Below are 21,794 nucleotides of genomic sequence, written 5' to 3' on the forward strand. Positions count from 1 at the left end.
CAGCTTAAATTTCATAAGATCTCTGGGTGACCTTCCCAACCCAGAATCAAAGCCTTTGGTGTTTGCTTTCACCTACTTCTAAACAATAGGCCCCCTATACCAATCTTCTCAGATAGTTTTCTGTTTGCAAGCGGTTATCAATTTTATAAAAACATACATTAGGCTTAAATTAATATTTCCCCTTGGGAAGCATTTTTATAAACATTACATTTTCTCAAATGAAAGACCTCAGATCTTTTATCATAATATTCTAGTAGAGGGTCATTTACTGTGAAGGAAGAAAAAAAAATGAATGCTGGAATGTGGGTTTACATATACAAAATTTATGGAAATTATTTAAACTCTTATCTGTGGAAAAAGGGTCTTATATGATTTTCTGCAAATGTTGTTCTTAAGTGTTTTCTTTTTAAATGTTTACAGTTTATTTCAGTTTATTTTTTCTGAATCTAGTTTCTTCTTTATTTTTCCAGTTCTATCATTTACTAGTTGTGTGATTTGAGCATTTAACTTAATCTCCTGGGGCCTGTTTCCCTCAGAAATAGTACCTTGTAGTACTGACTCCTTGGTCTCTAAGATCCTTGTTAGTCTTGAAAGACTTTGACAACATGGTTTTTAAGTTAAACTTAGCATTTGTCTTCTTGTAGCAGCTATCCATTTCTTTGGGCACCAACACCACTTCAAAAGGAAACAGTACAAGTATCGCCACCTATAGGTAAAAAGTATATTATAGAAAAAGAAAAAATACTGGTATTCAGGTAAAGAACCCATAAAAATGAATAGGTACTCATTTTAACCCTACACCTCGATCATGTTACCTTAATGTTTCTCTTTAATTTTTCTTCTTAAATATTACCGCAATTTTTCATCTATATCATAGCTACTTTTTAACTTTATTTTCTTTATGTATAGTTAAAAGATTTAACTGATTAACCAAGATTCAAGATTTTATAATGTATGAGAAGTTTCATGACTGTAACATTATTAAGAACATCTATTAGCTATATGGCCATGCTCTTAATGTTAAACAAAATTTTAGGTTAGATACCCAAGAAGAAAAGACGATTAAGAACCACTGGGAGGAAAAGTCTGATTCATTTTCTTATTGAACATGTTGTTGTGGTTTTATGAATTCAGGGTTTAATGAAAACAAAGCAAAGTGATCCTAGCATTGCTGGTGTTAAGATACAGTAGGTAAACTGAAGCTAAGCTTCAACTCTTTTTAATTCTTTATGGCTAAGGGAAAATATTCCTTAAAAAAAAGGAAAAAGGAACAATTAAAAAAAATTCTTGATAAATAAAGAAACCATCAACTAGTTAAACTGACACTCCATATGCAGAGGAAACAATTTCCATGTATATTATTAAAAAATATGTTAAATCCACTAACATTGATATAACTTCAAGCAATTAGGAGAATGCTAATAATGATACGAGTCTTCAGCTGTAAATAATTATGCTGCCCCAAGGCTATGCTTTAATTCTTGGCTTGCTGTATCTATAAACAATAATCAAACTGCAAAGCAAGTTGTGTTGTTTTTGTTCACAGTTTGTGAAATGATTTTCATACCCTACAGTGATGCTGATGGCTATTTTGACCTTCAAGAACTCCGGCCTGTGAGGCTAAGAGCTAATGTGTACTTTCATCGATCTGAGTTGGAGGCACACAGCGGGTTACAGTGCCTGTTCTCCATGAGCACAAAAGCTGCTATCGTCAATCAGTGTGCGATGTGAAAGGGGGCTTGCCGCTGAGACTCAATAAATGGGGACATTAGGAGGAAATGTTATAATTGCTGCTACCCACATCTTGTTAATGAGTAATGTACAGTTAGACACCATGCAATTGCAGCTAAACTGTTTATACAATTTATTCTTATGTTGCAACTAACATTTAACATAATGAAGTATCATAATTGCAGCCATTAAAGTCAAGATTAAGATTTGTTTAATTAGAATTAAGAAAATGTAAAATAGAAAACTACTTTCAAATGTTGGGCATACAGAACGGAATCAGTGGTATGTAGGGCAAAAAACACGAAGGGTGCTGGTAGCAGACACTGTGTACATAAAATTGTTCATTGGAGGTCTCTTCTTTGGAGTTTTTCCCTAAAGCTCTGATCCCCAAAGTGAAAAGTGTAGAGAAAACAAAAAATAAAGGGTATTAAGTTGGCCCCATATAAATATGGTGTGTTATTATTCAGATCATTAGAGTTGTAGCTTTTAAATTTTAGAATTTACATTACCCCTAGGCAAAACAAATAATATCTTAAAACACATAACTCATGTTACCATCAACGCAAGTTATCAAATGAATTAGAGAGGAAATAGGCCCCTGACTTTGTATAGGAAATGTCATAACTTTGTAAAACTAAATGGACATTAAACCTCTATTTTAATTATCTGCATGTCCAAACGTAGGTGCTTATATAATATGATATTTTTACATAAGCGATGGGGCAAAACATGGTTAATGGAATGCTTTGAGGAAATATGGCTTGTCCAAATTCATTAAGTGAAACCATTTCATTTGGGTCTTGTCATGGTTTCTTTCTCCCTCCTCCCATATTGTTAAATGCTTAAAAGTTCCATGGTGCTGCCAATGACAAAATTATTTTGGATTTTCTCTTGATCAGAAAGAAAGGTGCTTTTTCACTCTCTTGTAACCCTATTGCTAAGCAACACATTTTCTTCCTTAAATTCACATTTTGTTCTCAAATTTCCTTCATTTGGATGTAAATTTCTCCTCTTATCCCTATAGAACCTGCCAATACTAGGCTAGGTTGTAAATGGATTCTAATAGATAGAATCCTGGATTCTTTGAACCTACGTCTGTCTGGTGCCAGGACTTACGCAGTCATCTGACATCGTGTGCCTTGGTGTCTTCATCAGATGGATGAAGTTAACAATATCTGCCCTAACCTGCTCATAAAATTTGGAGAGAATCTTAATACTTCATATAGTTGAAGCCAACTGAAACTTTAACTTGTCCAAAAAAAAATACAATTTGCGATTCAATTCGCTGAGATTAATGTATACTGTTTCATTATTTGCAGACTAAGTGAAGATGGAGATAAAAGAACAGGGTAATATTTTATTACTCTTAAAAGAAACCCTTTTACTCCCTTCTTCCTTGTATCTTAACACTCATCACATTGAGGAGGTACTCAGGATGAATGAAATTATCAGTTCTGTGATACGATGATATGAAGTCTTTGTTTTTACATTTTAAACCAAATGTAAACATCCACTGCTAATTATCTGAAAAACAGAGATCAGGAATCCATTCTCACTTATTTTTAAACAATGTTGTAAAATACTATACATGTAAGAAAGCAAGTGATGATTTGATTTTTGTAGCATTATATAGTCCACAATAATGGTGTTTGAGAACTCTATCTGATTGGCTTGCAGTTATGCTGTGGTATGCAATTGTTGATATCAAATTTCCTGGCTTATTTGTGGAATTTATTTTTATAGACTATTCCCTTCCCCCTTCATTATAAATTTAAAATGACAGGTTACTTTTTGTATACACTTAAAATATTGTGTAAAATTCAAGCTCATTAACTTACATAAGTGGTTAAGAACTTCAGTTTACAAATGCAAGCAAATTCATTTATTTAATCATTCAGTAGCTATTTACTGAGGGTCCTTATATGTGTCCACCACTGTTTTAGATACTGAGGATAAAAACACACACACAGAAAGACAGCAGGATAATTTTCTTTTGAGGGGGGATGGGAGGGACAGTAAATGCCACTTGGGACATATTACCTTGGCACTTCCTGAGAGAATTCTAAAGGATTGGGCCAATTGGTGACATTATGACTTAAGGGCTAGGGCCTTGGGTTTAAAAAGTGTGCTTTCAATTTCATTGGGGAAAAATTGGCAGTGTTCAATATGTTGATATTATAAATTAGCTCCTACTGTTATATGAGTAATTTAAAAATAGTTGATAATTATTTTAAGTTGTAGTTTTCGAAATGGCATACTAATATGTGCATGTACTCTAAGTTTCATCCAACTCTGCACTGCATGAGTGTTTTAGTACAGAAATTTGTTTTAATTTAACTGCTTTTAGCGTTTAAAGCAAGAGCTTGCCATGACCTCCCTCCTTCCCTCCCTGTTTCCTACCTGGGATCATCTGACTCCGCGCTGTCCAATGTATAGCTGGTCACCCATGAGTACTGAGAACTTGAATGGAGGTAATGTGGCTGAGGAACTGAACTTTACATTTTATTTAGTTGTTAATTCATTTTATTTTTGAAAACTGATGCAGTGCAAAATTCTTTTTACTAAGCACAAACTTTTTTGTTTGGTAAGACTACTTTTTTTTATTTACCATTAGACTGTATAAGATATTCTTGCTGCACTATAGTCGAGTATTTGGGGCACATGGGCTATTTCTAGTATAACACAGAAATACATCACTGATCTAGCGGAGAAAATGGATTGATTGAGTCCTGAATTGTTTCTCTATTTAATTAAGTAATGTTGTAATGTGCTTTTTTGAATGTTTTATGGAGATGGTACAATTTCCAATGATGATGTAAATCATAGCTGATAAGTACACTGATCTCCCTGTTATTTTAGTTATTTTATAATAAACCATATGACAGTTAAAATTAAGTATGGACACACTTTAAATTTTAAGGCAAAGGCGTGCCCTTGATATAGAATCCAGTGAAGATGCAGAAGCTAGTTGCAAAACTGGGATGGTAAAAGGAAAGAGAGATTAGAAGGTGTGTTACAGACTCAGTGCCTGTAGTGCAATGGTTACAGTGCCAGCCACATGCATAGAGCCTGGCGGGTTAGAACCCAGCTTGGGCTAGCTAAACAACAATGACAACTGCAACAAAAAATAGCCGGGTGTTGTGGCAGATGCCTATAGTCCCAGCTCCTTGGGAGGCTGAGGCAAGAGAATTGCTTAAGCCCAAGAGTTTGAGGTTGCTGTGAGCTGTGATGCCAGAGCACTCTACTGAGGGCAACATAGTGAGACTCTGTCTCAAAAAAAAAAAAAAAAAAAGTGTGTCACAAATTTCACAAAGAATGGCAATTGCAACTTGTGGCAGAAGAGCTAATCAGAGAAGCTGGCTTGTTAGCTATGCGAACAAGTTTTTAAGATGGCAAAAGTTGACAATATAAACAGATATTTTCAGAAAGTACTTGTCAGATTTGAAAGTTCTTATCAGATTTGAAAACTATACCTTTTGAATATAGTTTCCTCTCTACGGTCAAAAGGTATCAATAAAATTAGGTCCTTGAAAGCGGAATTAAATGTACCAGAAACTATTTTTAAGCAATTTCTAATATCTGAGTTTCTTACACTGATCACTTTAAAAAGAGCTTGCACTCTGCCCCTTTCCCCCCTCCCAAACCCCACTTTTAGCTATAAATTATTATTTCAGTTGTGGAAATTTTGTTAGAAAATTGTGAGGCTAATGCTAAATAATACTTTATACAGAGTAAAAAACCTTCAGTTAAGCTACCAAAAAATTGCCTGTAGAATGTAAGAGTGTATAGCATTATCAAAGAAAAATTTATTCAAAATTTAAAAATTTTCAAGTACTATTTTTTATTTAAGAAACTATTATGGGAGCATAATAGTTATATATCTTTATAGGGTATATGTGATGTTTTGATACAGGCCTAAAATGTGACTTATCAAATCAGAGTAATTGAGGTATTCCTCACCTCAGGCATTGATGATTTCTTTGAGTTAGGAATATTCCAATTTCACTCACTTAGTTATTTTAACACACACCCTAACTTATTGTTCATCACAGTCACTTTGTTGTGCTACCAAATATTGCTCCTTCTATCTATCTAATGATATTTTTGTACCCATTCACCATCCTCAGTTTATCCTCGCTTCCCACTACTCTCTCCAGGCTCTGGTAACCATGAGATCTGTCTACTATCTGTCTCCATGAGATTAATTGGTTTTAATATTTAGCTCTCGCCTATAAGAAGAAGAGAAGAAGAGAGATTTGTCTTTCTGTGCTTGGCTTATTTCACTTAATGTTCTCCAGTTCCATCCATTTTGTTGCAAATGGCAGCATTTCCTTCTCTTTGTGTGGCTATATAATAGTCTATTGTTTATATGAACCATATATATATATATTTTATCCATTCATCCATTGATGGACATTGGGGTCGATTCTAAATCTTAGCTATTGTGAATAGCTTCAGATGAGTTGTGTGATGTAAGAGACACTGCCCTTTCAACACTTGGGCACATTTCATCTTAAAGGACTTCTAAATTTATAAGGAAATATTGCTAATTCATGGCTTTAAAATTGATAATTTTTACTCTTATCAAAGAATAATATTTTAATAATTTTAGTACAATTGAAGATTTTTGCCTAGATATTCAAATTTTAGTTCTTATTATGATGGACAATGTTCTAGCTATATTAGATCAGAAGTCAAATTACGCAGGAATATTAAAGCAAGAGATTGATGTTTTCCTTATTTCTTTGTTACACTGTATATTACATATTGAAAATGTGCAGATTTTTCTGAAACAAATTCTACAGAATGTTATAGATACAGTTGCTAAAATAAATTCTATATAGATGTGCAAATGTCATGAATTATCACCAGTATGTGGAACTATCAAAAGAACTATAAGATAATGAATTTAATGATCTCGTGTTCTTATCCAGTGTTCTTTGGTGAAGTTGCAAAAGAATTTTACAAAGACTTACTACACTGTTAACTTCAATAAAATGAATGCTTCATGTATTCACTAGTCAGTGATCAGAAGCAAAAATGATGGTGTGACTTATATTTTGTCACCAAACTATACAGCATATAAATGAACCAAATTTGAAGTTCCAAGCTTTTTGAAGAAAAGAAAAGCTGGCTTGGCAGCTAGGGTGCTAGCCACATACACCAGAGCTGGTGAGTTTGAATCCAGTTCAGGCCTGCCAAACAACAATGACAACTACAACTAAAAAATGGCTGGGCGTTATGACAGGCACCTGTAGTCCCAGCTACTCAGGAGGCTGAGGCAAGAGAATTGCTTAAGCCCAAGAGTTAGAGGTTGCTGTGAGCTGTGATGCCATGGCACTCTACCCAGGGCAACATAGTAAGACTCTCTGTCTCCAAAAAAAAAAAAAAAAAAGAAAAAGAAAAGAAAAGAAAGGCTTATTTGTGCTCTCGGTAGACAGGTACAAGAATTTATGTTAAAATCAATAATAATGATTTCATGGTCAATAACAAAGATTTTATACATTTTTTCTAACATCAATCAGTATGTGGAATATTTTAACTATAGTCAACAGCATTGTGTAAACTGTCTAAAGAAACTACAAAAGAAATTGAAGAACGCTATGTTGGTATTGACAAATTTAAAGTTGCCGTTCAGTCTATGCAATGTATTTTTGATTAAATGTTTACAATACTGAATTGACACAAGAGTTAGTGAATTTACTCAACTTGGACAGACATGACGCTGAAATTGATATGCTTCTGTTGCAAGTCAAACTCTTCCAGAAGCCATGAATCAGTTTTGTTAATGTGGATACAAAGGAAAAATGATCTTTGATTATTTGATTTAGTTATTAAAAAACTTTGAAGTGTGTTTGGAAAAACATGGTTATGTGAATTTATTTTTCCAATTGTAAATTTTATGAAATTTAAATATTAGTAGAGTTCATGGGGAGAGAAAATGGGGAGATATTGGTGAAAGGGTACAAACTTTCAGTTATATAATGAATAAATTCTGAGGACCCAATGTACAGTAGAGTGACTATAGTTAAGAATACTGTATCATTTACTTGAACTTTGCTCAGAGATTAGCTCTTAAGTGATCTCACTACAAACACACACACACACACACACACACACAATGGTACCTGAGTGTGGTGATAGATGTGTTAATTAATTTGATCGTGGTAAACATTTTGCAATGTATATGTACATCAAATAATTACATTTTACACCTTGAATATATACAGTTTTATTTGTCAGTTATAACTCAATAAATCTGGAACAAATAAATAAATAGATACAGTTCAAGTATTTTTGATGAGAAATAATTTGTGATGTAAGTGCAAAATGCATACCTGATTTTTGAAGATTTTTATAAAAATAAGAATATTAAATCGCTTATTAGCTTTTTTTTTAGATTGACTCTATCCTTAAGTGATTTGGAAATATTAAAAAATATTTTGGAAATATTGACTTAAATAAAAATTTATTCTTAAAATTATTTATCCTGTTTCTTTAAAACTTAAAACATTTGGCTACTAGAAAATTTAATGTTACATCTGTGGCTCACATTTTGTTTCTTTTAGACAGTGATGTTCGTCCTACCATTTTTCACTTGTCCTCATATTGATGTCAGGTATCGGTTTAACAAAAAATTATCCTCCTTTCTCAGTGAGTTTGCTTTTTGAAGAGTATATCTAGACTTGGTTCACTAGTCAGTGATCATTTTTTAAGTTTTAGCTCCCTGTACCTACTTGAATGTATGGATTCTAACACATCACCATAACTACTCTCTGTCATGGTGAATGGAAAGGTCACTTGTGACTTGAAGTAGATTCATCTTGACCATTTACCATTTCTAGATTTCCCATATAATTCTCAGCCACTCTATGTGGTGTTTACTGGGATTGGAGGATAAGGCCTGCTTCTAGGATCCATGATCAGTACTGTGCTGGAGAGTTTATAGGTTATTTATGGAGATTATTTCATGGGGATTTAGAAAAGTCTTGGTGATAATTTTTCTTTGAGTTCAGTCTCAGACTCTCAATGGTGAGGTTACATGTCTGATTCTGATTAGACAAACTTCGATGTCCTCGCTAGGGGCAAATTGAACCACAATATTTATTTAAGGGGGGACTTTCCTTGAATACATTTCTGCAGTTTTTTTTTTTTTTTCTGGAGGGGGGGCCAGGGCCAGGTTTGATCCCACCACCTCCAGTATATGGGACCAGTGCCCTACTCCTGTGAGCCACAGGCACTGCCCTTGAATACATTTCTTATTAATGTTTTATGTGTGGCATGACAATTAAATTCACAAACTTGACACCATGTGCTTACGTTGGCAGCACTGTACAAACAGACCAGTAAGGTTTTGTAACCTTGGTATATCAGTGTCTCACAGCTGTGTTTATGTCAATATGTGGTGGTGTCTTGCTGAGTGGCGTTTATTATGGTTGTCATGTGTTTTGTCTGCTGTATGATATTAAAGCTGTATTCATGACACTTTGATGATGAAATCTGTCTCCTCACCCTGATCTATATAAAATAGATGGAGGAAAACCGATGCCAAATGTCATCCTGGGATTGCCTTCAGTAATACCAACCATTACATTTCCCGACTAACAAAGTTTTCCCAGATGTCTACAGTAGTACAAATAATTTTAAAAACTTTAATTGAACACCTACTATGTGCAGGGCTCTATATTGGAGGAAGAACATGTAAGTCCTGGCAACCATTTAGTTCCCTATACAGAGTCAGTAGTTGCACTACAAGGGCCAGTGTTCAGTGTAGAAGCTGGTGCCGTGGAGGAAACCCAACATCTTTACCTGTCTGCTTCATGTAGTCCTCTAGGAAGGGAGATTATCATGCCAGCTTTCATTCAGTCATGTTTTTCTCATTCTCTTCCTTTTCCCTTTTCTTAGGTCATCTTTTTAACTTTTTTCTTAACATCTTGATATTCCCATGTATACACAGGCTATGGAGAGGGAGAGACATTTTTGGTCAAACAATCATGTAAGTATGGAGGTTTTCTCTGTTAGATTCAACAAGAGTCTAAAATTAGGGGGGTGGGGGAAGGGAACACTGTCTGATTCCCCGGTGAGGAAACAGTACTTAGTGAATCTATGTTGCCTTTAGGTCCAGCTCTGGACTCAAAATCCTGATTATTTAAAAACCTATTTCTTTGCAAAGATGCTGAAAACATTCAACATATTTGGGTTCACCAGAGGCTCCTTACTGAAATCCACACTGCTAGAATATGGTGTTTTGAATTAGTTTTTTTTAAGAGCTAAGGAAGCTGGTTTCAGAGGGAGCTGTCCTCCCCTGACAGCTTAGATAAGAGAACACCATGAGTTAGGGGACGCACCAAGGCTAAACCCTACCCCGGCACCAACTCACTCCTCTTTTGCTACACTATGCTGTGTGCCTTTATGTTAGGAATTAATAAATAGAAATATAGTAACAAGCTAATTATAATAACAAGCTAAAGATAATTACAAGCTATTACATTTCTCAAACAGGTTTGAAATAAACCTTTGAACTCATAAATACTACTTATGCCAAGGCAAAAAAAAAGGTCTAGCAATCAGATAGTGTACTAGAAATTCTAAGCATTCTCACACATGTGTGTATCTTCACAATTATCCTGGGACTTTATCAAGTCAGGTATCATTGGTATGATTTTACAGATGAGTAAATTAAGGCTTAGAATAAGTGTCACATATGGAAGGGTGAGAGAGCTAATTAACAGGCCTAGAATCTGTACTTTTGACTTTGACTCAGAAGTCCAGGAAGACTTAAATCAGTGGGAAAGCAGGCTTCTATGTTAATACAAAGATTTTTATTGTTGGCTTCACGAGCTTGGAGGTGCAGATAGTGAAACTGCGACTGTGTTACTTAATCATAGCTAAGTTAATTGTAAAGAAAAACCCACCAGAGGTTTGAGTTTCTCTGAATATTCTATTCCTGTGAATATGCCGTCCCTGGCTATAAGAGAGTTAAGTGAAAACCAAACCAAAACAGAAATTATCTGAAATATTCAACCGAGGGTATATAAACAATGTCCATCGCAGAACAATTTTTAAATTCCAGAGGGCAGGTGACAACTGACTCATGCGATTGTGGAACACTAATTAAACATTTTCTTTTCTAACAGTCTCCTTCTGAGGCAAAATTCTCTGGCTGCTGGATTTGAAGCCAGTCCACGACAATCAATATCAATCTGCTGCCAAATTTTATTAAATATCTCTCTGATACCTATTTACAACCAAGAAAATAATTTCACCGCCGAGGGATTGTAAATGTGTGGAAAGACCCTCTGACAGCTTACCTCACTCACTGTCTGCAGCCCGAGTCTGGGCGCTGTGGCCAGCAGACTAAGATGAAAGACATAATTAAGGAAACATATGAAGGCTAGCGCTGGGTTTGAGATTAATTAGCTGTGCGTCAATAATCTCATCAATATCCGATTAACAAATGACACATTGCCCAATGAAACATATTGATTCATGCACACTCCTCACTGTTAATAAATTGAAGCTGCTTTGCTAAATGAGAAAGCCGACAAAATAATAGGCTGCTAAAATCGCCCTGCTATTGTGATAAAAAACATAAAATTAGCCTGAAGTATACAGTACTTAATTTAGGAGGACTGTCACTCCACTTATGACTTTTGTTAATGAATGACAAGAAAAGGGAAAAGAATTTTATGGAGAACTTACTCCAAAGGACTAGGAGAATTTCCCAAGGGCAGGCATTTGAAAAGCAGAATATGCATATTGATGGTTCTAAGCCTGAGTGCTTTTCTTGGTGTGTATGAAAAAAGTTTTGTTTTAATTTTTTTTTTTTTTGTAGAGACAGAGTCTCACTTTATGGCCCTCGGTAGAGTGCCATGGCATCACACAGCTCACAGCAACCTCCACCTCCTGGGCTTAGGCGATTCTCTTACCTTAGCCTCCCGAGTAGCTGGGACTACAGACACCCACCACAACGCCTGGCTATTTTTTTGTTGCAGTTCAGCTGGGGCCGGGTTTGAACCCGCCACCCTCGGTATATGGGGCCGGCGCCTTACCAACTGAGCCACAGGCACCACCCTTTGTTTTAATTTTTAAGGATAGCGTTGGAATAAGATAGTTTAAATTTTGGAAGTCACTACTCAGTATTTATCCACTTGGGATTATGCTGATTGGGTCAGGAAATGTTCCCTTTGGTCTTCATTTTTTAAGATTATGTGATGGAGAAACAATACCAGTGATTTTAAATAAGACTGTTCATGTGTAAGCGTATGCGAGAGGGCGTGTGCATGTGCGTGCAAACGTGTGTGTGTGTGTTCATTTCTTGGGTAAACTGATAGGCCAACGATTACTTTATCCCCCACATGGTGTCCTCATCAATGGCTCCTGTCTACATGCGCACTGATATTGTTCTTCCTTTTTTCTCTAAGCACACTTGCTTCACTCCCGCCCCATTTTCTAAGCAGTCTCCAGACCAGGCGGGCCCATCGTGCAGTTGTAAAGGCTGGAGCAATTACAGCATAGTTTTCTCTTTAGCTCATGTTAGCTCTTGAGAGAGAGGTGGTAATAGGTTTGGGCCAGAGGGGGGTCAAAGTGATAATGGGAAAGGTGAGGGCTCAATATTGGTTGAGGACCGACTGAGGCTGTGTCCAGGAAAAGCAAGGCACCGGCTGGTGGGGTGGAGAGAAGTCTCTGCGATGGGGCGGCTGCTGCATTCAGCCCAGGATGCTCATGGAAACTTCCCCCTGAGCCCTGGTGGAGGATGATGCCCTCTGAGGAGGAGCCTATAAAGAGGAACAAACAAGTACCTGCTGAAGACATTTGTGCATAAGGGACAACCTCCAAAGTTCAGTGACACAGGGAATTAGGAGCACGTGAAATCTTACTGGTCATTAGGACATCAGTGTCCAGCAGAAGCTTATTACCCTGACTCTTCAGAGAGGAGAGAGAGGCAAGAAAATAATCAGAGAATTATTAGGGCATAGCTTGGGCATATCAGACAGAGCTCAGCTTCCCATCATGTGTGCCCTGAATTCCTGGATGTTCACAATCCAAATCCCTAATTGGGAACTAGAGGCATTTCAACATCAGGAGTCTTTAAAGAAAAATCAAAATAGGAGCACAATTCAGAGAACGTTAGGAAACTTGAGCTAGAACTCCTGATTTGGCTATTAAGCAGCAGTATGAGCTTGAACACTTAACCTAGCCATTCTGTGCCTCTGCTTCTTTACCTATAAAAGAGAGATTGGAGTGGAAGTGCTTCCAAGTTCTTTATAGTACTGATATTTATCAAGTTTCATAAAGATATATGTGCATATCTGTGTACTTAATAAGATAGAAATGATTTTCAGAATAACAATTATTGAGACTGAAATAAAATAGGTTTTCCCATATGAAAGGAGCCAGAATTCCCTGTAGCCCAGTAATTCTGGTTTTCAGGGCATGAATTGTTAGTCTCTTCAAGTCCCCTCTCTTGCCGTGGAGCCCAGAATGAGCATATGCAGCTCCTGAGGGTGTCTCTATCTTGATAAGTCATTTTGAGAGAAGCTGGGTCATTAAGTTGCATTAACTCTAATTAGTGATCAGAGGGAATATAAATCAATAATTTTCATTAACATTGTAAGCTATGTTGAACCCCGTTTCCTCAAAGTCCAAGGTTTTCTTTTTGAATAAAATAGGCATGCTGAGAACAGAATTTCTTTCTTAGGTTTCTGGGAGACAAATTAGCCAATTTCTTTTTCTGGGGTTCACAGAAAAGAGGTTTCTATTGTGTGAATACTTATTTCTTAAACATTGAAATACTTTCAAAATATAAAAAAAGAGAATTACTGATTATGGAATTTTAAGTCGGCAGGGATGATAGTTTTATGTAGGCAACACCATTGTTTTTCTCCTATTGTATTCCTAAAGCCAATCTTGATTATGCGATGATTTTAATGAAAAAAATGCCATCTACTACTTACAGCTTGCATTTTTCTTGAGCCAGTCTGTCTTCTTTCTTTCTTTCTTTCTTTCTTTCTTTCTTTCTTTCTTTCTTTCTTTCTTTCTTTCTTTCTTTCTTTCTTTCTTTCTTTCTTTCTTTCTTTCTTTCTTTCTTTCTTTCTTTCCTCTCTCTCTCTCTCTCTCTCTCTCTCCTTCTCTGTCTCTCGTTTTTTGAGACAGTCTCACTATGTAACCGTGAGTAGAGTGCCATGGCATCACAGCTCACAGCAACCTCAAACTCTTCAGTTTAAGCTACTCTCTTGCCTCAGCCTCCTGAGTAGCTGGGACTACAGGTGCCCACCACAACACCTGGCTATTTTTTTTCTGGTTGCAGCTGTCATTGTTGTTTAGCAGGCCCAGGCCAGGCTCCAACCTGCCAGCCTCAGTGTATGTGGCTGTGCCCTACTCACTGAGCTATGGGCGCTGAGCCTCTTGAGCCCCTTCTACAAAGCAGCCACTTTATTTCCACTATTTTTATTAATTCTCACAGCAATCTCTATGTTAAAAATAATATCCAACCTCAGATGAGGAAGCTGAAACTCAGAGAGGTTAAGCAACTTGCTCAACATCACCCAGCAATAATTGTTAGACCTCTGACTACTAGACCGTCTGATTCTAAAACCTGCACTTTTAAACTCTATAGCATTCTGCCTTTAATAAATAAGGTTTGCCTACAGTCTGGCAGAGACACACGAGTAGTGAACATGAGCCACACATGGGTCAGTAAGAGCCAATCTGCAATAGATTGAACTCTTAGGATCAAACTTTTCTAGGCACATGCTCTCTAAGGATGAATTACTGTGTAAAAAGAATAATTTACCATGCCAATATTATGTCATTAAATCTACCATCAGGATAAAAATATCTGGGCTCTCATGACACTTCTGGTCTTTGAGAAGCTGTGAGGACAAACAAACTAGGACAATTCATGATGATGTTCAGTGAGACTTGGGGTGACTTGAATTCCTTGTAGCATCTGCCAGGTTAACATGGGCCCCACGTTCCATCTCACATCAATTTCAGTCACTGGATGTGGGTTATTCAAGGGGTTTCACAGGCAGCTGCTCTGTTGGCCGGCTCCACTATAACTTGTGCTGGTGAGTCAGATTTCATGCCCAATTAGGATACAAGGGGAAGCTTCCCTTGTGGAAAGGACACAGCTGCTCTGGAATAGCAGCTTCAAGATGCCCAGGACAGTTTCATAAATCTGACTTCCTCATCCCCTTTGTAGGCACAGACAATTAGAAGGAGGAAACTCTTTAATCCTGGGCCTCTGAGTCTATGCAATTTTTAACACACACACATACACCTTAGCCTATATATAACATCACGTAAATAGAGATAATACATAAATTAATTTATACATTTTTAGTATGTGTGTGTGTACGTACACAATCTGCAACCCACATCCTTAGGTTTCACATCTGTGGATTCTACACCTACAGATAGGAAGAAACCCAGTAAAAATTATGATACACCTAAAAATACAGTACAACGATTATTTACACAGTGTTTACATTGTATCAGGTATTATAAGTAATTGAAAGATGATTTAAAATATATGAGAGGAGATGTATATGTAAATACTGTGCCACTTACATCAGGGAGACTTGAACATGCAGATTTTGGTGTCTGCAGAGCAGAGTATGGTGGTCTTGGAACCAATCTCTGTGGATACTGGGCACACCGGTTTAGGTGTTATGTGTATTTGTGTTTTTACTTCTGCCTATAGCTATATATTCAAGATTGGTTTTGTTTGATTGGCATATTTACACACACGAAACTCTCACACACATATACACACATCTATCTTATACCGTATATACACAGTATACATTTACATAGAGCAGGGAACCTCCGTAGGTGACCACCTCCCGCATTGGCCACCTCCTTAAGTTGACCTAATTCTCATACGCCACTCACGCACCACATGTGTGTTTCAGTACAATAGGACTAGTTCCTTCTGTTGACCAGTTTGTATGTTGACCAGTTTGTTACAGTCCCTTGGGTGGTCAACTTATAGAGGTTTAATTCTCTAGTATGTTAATCCTATATTGTGTGCATGTAATAGTGTATGTGTTTGTGTGTTTGTGTGAATAATTGCCACACTTATGCAACTACATTAAACACTTTCCCCAAGGGGTAGCAGGAGCTCATTCAGGACCATTTTTGTACATACTTTTCTCATGCCAAGATTTTCATTTAAGATTTTCCTGTGTATCAATGTTTACCTGGTCTGCTATGCTCCTCACAGTCAGCTGTTGATTTTGATGCATAATTCAACAAATATTTGCAATGTTTTCAGCAGTTCTGCTAATTACTGGTGGCCCTGACCTCCTTCAGCAGTGACGTTTTCTCTCCTCTCAAAAAAACATTTAATCCATTTGTACACTGCTGTTTTCTTCATGGCTTTATCCCCATAAACTTGGACTAACATGTTCCTGATTTCACTTCCACTCTTGGCAAGTTTAATAAGAAATTTAATGTTTGTTCTTTGCTCTAATTCAAGGTCCAACATTCTCTCTATGGCACACAAAAACACGCAACAACAGTATGAGCAGCACTCAGCAAGACCTTGCCACACGTTGACATGAACACAGCTGTGACACACAGGCATCCAGGGTCACGAAGCTTACTGAGCCATGTCTACCATGCTGCCAATGTCCAGTTAGCGAACTTAATCATCATGCCTTGTAAGTATATCTGCAACCAATGATAACTATTATGGAAACTGATTGATTCTGTTCCTTTTTTACTAGAAACTGGATGAAAACTTCAGCTGTATTCTTTAAGGCTTTGTCTCATTTTGGATTTTCATTCTTTTACTTTCTAAGTGCTGCTGATATTTAACAAAGTTTGGTCCAACAAACATTTGCTGCTTATCATTGGTCTGAGCTGAAATGACTTTTTTTTTTTTAGGCTCTTGCCAGTTTTTACAGGGAATTTTTATGCTCTACAGCTGCAATTGCTCAAAGATCAGTGCTCAGGGAAGATGACTCTCAACTATGCAAAGAAAACTGCTCAAGTCAACTGCTGTCAGTTCCTGCCTTCTGAAACAAGCATTGTTTTCTTTGCCTTATATTATGCCTTTGCTTTAGCATCTCTGAGGGTCCGTCTCATGTGCTGCTAAAAATATTGGTTTTCAAGTTTAATTTATTTTGGCCAGATAAGACAGAATCCAGATTTAGACTGACCTGCACAATGATCTTCCATGGAAAACAATGTGCGTGGTTACAGTTTCTGTGTAAAGTACTATGAACTATACCGTGGGTCGTGTTGTCTAACAGGCAAGGCAGTACAGTGTAATGAATCGAAGCCCACGTTCTGAAGTCACACTGTCTGAGGTTAACACTTGGTGGCTAAATGTTGGCTATAGACATGCTTGGGAAATTCACTGAAGCTCTATTCCTGAGTTTTCTCAATGGCAAAATGGGAACAACAATCCTAGTGACCTTTGTGGTAGTTGTGAGGATTAAGTAATGTGACACAGGCATACCTCATTTCCCTGTGCCCTGTTTTACTGTGCTTTGCAGACGTTGTATTCTTTACTAACTGAAGGTTTCTGGCAACCTTGCATCTAGCAAGTCTGTTGGCATGTGCTCACTTCGTGTCTGTATGTTCCATTTTGATAATTCCTGCATTATTTCAAACCCTTTCATTATTATTGTGTGCGTTAGGGTGATCTGTTAATCTCTGATATTCCTATTGCAATTATTTGGGGGCACCATGAATCACAGCCACAAAAGGTGTTGATCTTGGTAAATGTTGTGCCTGTCCTGACTGTTCCACTCACTGGCTGTTTCTCTGTCTCTCTTTCTTTCCTTGAGCCTCTCTATTCCCTGAGGCACAACAATATGGAAATTAGGCCAGTTAATAACCCCCAAATAGCCCCTAAGTGTTGAAAATGAAAAGAAGCACCATGTACCCGTCTCTCACTATAAATGAAAAGTTAGAAATAATAAACCTTAGAAGGAAGACATATTAAAAGCTAAGATGGGCTGAAATCTGGGTGTCAAATAGTTAGCCAAGTTGTGAATACAAAGGAAAAGCTCTCAAAGAATATTAAAAGTGCTACTCCAGTGAACACAGCAAAGATAAGAACACAAAACAGTCTATTGCTGACATGCAGAAAGTTTGAGTGGTTTGAATAGAAAATCAAACCATATGCAATATTCTCTTAAACCAAAACCTTATCCAGAGCAAGGCCTTCCTCTTTTCAATTCTGTAAGGGCCGAGAGAGGTGAGGAAGCTGTGGAAGAAAAGTTTGAAGCTAGTAGAGGTTGGTTTATGAGGTTTAAGGAAAGAAACCATCTTCATAACATAAAAAGCAAAGAGAAGGAACAAGTGCTGGTGTTAAAGTTGCAGCAACTTATCCAGAAACTCCATCTGAGATTACTGTGGAAGGCACTTACATTAAACAACAGATTTTTAATGTACACGAAACAGCCTTCTGTGGAAGAAGATGCCATCTAGACTTTCATAGCTACAGGAGAAGTCAATGCCTGGCTTCAAACCTTCAAAGCATAAGCTGACTCTCTTGCTTGTCAGGGGCTCATGCAGCTGTTGGCTATAAAGCAAAGCCAATGCTCATTTACCATTCTGAAAATCCTGGGGCCCTTAAGAATTATGCTAACTCTACTCTGCCTATGCTCTGTAAAAGGAATAATGGAATAGCAAAGCCTGGATAAAAGCACGTCTGTGTATGGTATGATTTGTTGGATACTTTAAGTCCATTGTTGAGACCTATTGCTCAGAAAAACATATTTATTTCAAAATATTACGGCTCATTGACAATGTATCTGGTCACCTACAAGCTCTGATGGAGTTGTATAAACAGACACATTTTTTTTATGCCTGCTAACAACATCTGCAGCACATGGATCAAGGAATAATTTTGACTTTTAATTCTTATTATATAAGAAATACATTTATATACAAATATAAATATACATTTATATTTCTTATATATATAAGAAATACATTTATGTAAGAAAAACTATAGTGGCTATAGATGGTGATCCTCTGATGATTATGGGCAAAGTCAATTGAAAATCTTTTGGAAAGGATTTGCCATTTTAGATGCCATCAGGAATATTGATGATTCGTAGGATAAGGTCAACACATCAACATTAACAGAACTCTGGGGAAGAAACTGATTCTAACCCTTATGAATGGTATCGAGGGGTTCAAATCATTGCAGGTGGGGAGAAATAGCAAGAGAAGTAAAACTAGAAGTGGAGCCTGAAGATGTGACTGAATTGCTGTAATCTTATGTTAAAACTTGAATCTAGGAGGAGTTTTTTCTTATAAAGAAGCAAAGAAAGTGCCTTTTTTTTTTTTTTTTTCAGACCCGGGACTGGGTCTGAACCCACCACCTCTGGCATATAGGGCCAGCGTCTTAGCCCTTTGAGCCACAGGTGCCACCCAGAAAGTGCTTTCTTGAAATGGACTCTTCCCTTGGTGAAGATGTTTGTGAACCTTGTTGAAATGACAGCAAAGGATTTAGAATACTGCATAAGCTTGGTTGATACCTACAGCAGCAATGGTTGAAAGGATTGACTTCAACTTTGAAAGAAGTTCTGCTCTGGGTAAAATGCTATTGAAGTACATCACATGTTACAGAGAAATCTTTCATGAAAGGAAGAGTCAATCAATGTGGCAAACTTTATGGTTGTCTTATTTTAAAAAATTACATCAGCCACCCCAGCTTTTAGCAACTACCACACCAGTCAGTAGCCATCAACACTGAGGCAAGACCTACCACCAGCGAAAAAGATTACAATTCATTGAAGGTTCCAATAATTGTAAGCATTTTCTACCAAAAAAAAAAAAAGTTTTAAAGTATACCCTCATTTTAGACGTTCTATTGAATAGCCTACAATACTGTAAATATAACTTTTGTATGCACTGAGAAACCAAAATAATGTGTGACTTGCTTTTTTGAGGTATTTACTTCATTGTGGTTGCCTGGAACCAAAAGAACAATATCTACATCTACTAGTATATGTAGAATCCTTAACACTGTACCCGGGATATGGTAGATATCATAATGTGAATTATTCTTATTATTTCATGCTCATTGTGTTGCCTACTATCTAAGGAATAATTAATTTATGTTGGTTAGCTAAAAATAATCAATGAATAGAAATTAGTGGGGTGATGTGAACTCCATATAGGGTCATATTTTTTTGCAATGAAAGTCAGAAAATGGAATGAGTTACCTCTTAAGACAGTGGATTTATTGTACATGACCAGAGGGAGTCTGAACAGTGATGGTCTATGAAATTAAATCTCAAACCAACAAACATGTTAATTATTTGCTAAGTGGTTATTAATAAGATTTTATTACCTTTCTTATTATCCTCTTTTTATGCCACAATTTAGAAATTCATTCATAGTACTTTTTTTTTTTTTGAGACAGTCTCACTATGCCACTCTTTGTAGAGTGCTGTGGTGTCACAGCTCATAGCAACCTCAAATTCTTGGGCTTAAGCAATTTTCTTGCCTCAGGCTCCCAAGTAGCTGGGACTACAGGCACCCACCATAACATCCAGCTATTTTTTGGTTGTAGTTGTCATTGTTGTTTGGCAGACCCTGTTGGATTCGAACCTGCCAGCTCCGGTGTATGTGGCTGGCACCCTAGCCGCTGAGCTACAAGTGCTGAGCTCCATCATTCATGGTACTTAATTTTCATCTTTGTTCATTGCTAATGCATCCTACTATATATATCAACATCAAACACCATTATGTACATTGGTACACTGCAGGTTAGAGAGAGAAAGTATGGTAGAAAGAATAAGGAAGTGGACATTGGATTTGTATTTGTACATTATGGAAGTAAATTACACAGCATTCATTTCACTTGACCTTTCCAAATGAAGCCCACACCTCTGGAGGTAACTTCAGATAGAAAATTTTAAAACAAAGAGGCTCAATCTATTGTCATAGTGTATATATCCATGGAGGATTGTTCCAAGACCCCTGTAGATACTGAAATCTGAGGATGCTTGAGTCCCTTATATATAAAATGATGTAGTATTAACATATAATATACACACGTCTCCCTATGCTTTAAATCATCTCTAGATTATTTACAATACTTAACTCAATGGGTGCACATCACTTTATTCACATGGATCCTGTGTAGGACTCAATGTGTAACAAAATCAAGTTTTACTGTTTGAAAGTTTGTAGAACTTTTTCCCCCTTGAATATTCCATGGATGCAGAACCCGTGACTATAGAGGGCCAATTGTTTATATGTACTTTTCTACTTTTCATTAACTTTGCCATACATTTTAAGAAAATGAATATATTATACATGTATCTATGTCTGGATTCTCTATAATAATTTCTACCCCTTAGTTCTGTACTGCATATCCCCTCAGCATTTATACCTATGACATTATCTTGCACACGTTTCTTTATGGTCATTCTCTGTGCTTTGCGGATGTGTCATTTTCTAGAACTAGACCATAAGACCTTTGAGAGTAGAGAATGCATTGTCTGCTTTTTTATATACCTCTGTCCTTTGCTACCTCTCCCATCATCATTCTAATGTATTTAGTGTATTGTCAGACATACAGTAGGCAATCAGTAAATGTGTACCAAAAGATTAAACTAACAAGCTAATTAGTAAATGGGAACTAAATTTAAACAGGGTAATAGTTTATAAAGTTCTTTCATCCACCTGTCATTGAAAACTCTTTGTTTTCATGTCCTAAGAAGTCTATGCTACCATTTGGTTAATTGTTGGAGAGATCAAAGGTAAATAATTAATGAAAATTGTATTTTTCTACATTGTTATGTTCACAGTAAATATTTCCCTGAGTCATTTGGTTCCATGAGGTAGTTTAATTTTGATAATTGATTTGAGGATCCTACCCATTCTCTACAAAATCACTGTGTAAATTCAATGTCAAAAATCATATAAACTATGCATAGGCTGTACATGGATAATTATAAAACAATTTTAAAATAACAGTTTAACCACTTGCATGCCACTTAACATAAGGCTAGAGTTCTACCTATATTTCTGTCAAATGACAGCTTAGAAGAATCTTTGTCTTAAATAAGTTTAATTGGTTG

Source organism: Nycticebus coucang, chromosome 9 (assembly GCF_027406575.1).
Source record: "Nycticebus coucang isolate mNycCou1 chromosome 9, mNycCou1.pri, whole genome shotgun sequence".
Classification (NCBI taxonomy): Eukaryota; Metazoa; Chordata; class Mammalia; order Primates; family Lorisidae; genus Nycticebus; species Nycticebus coucang.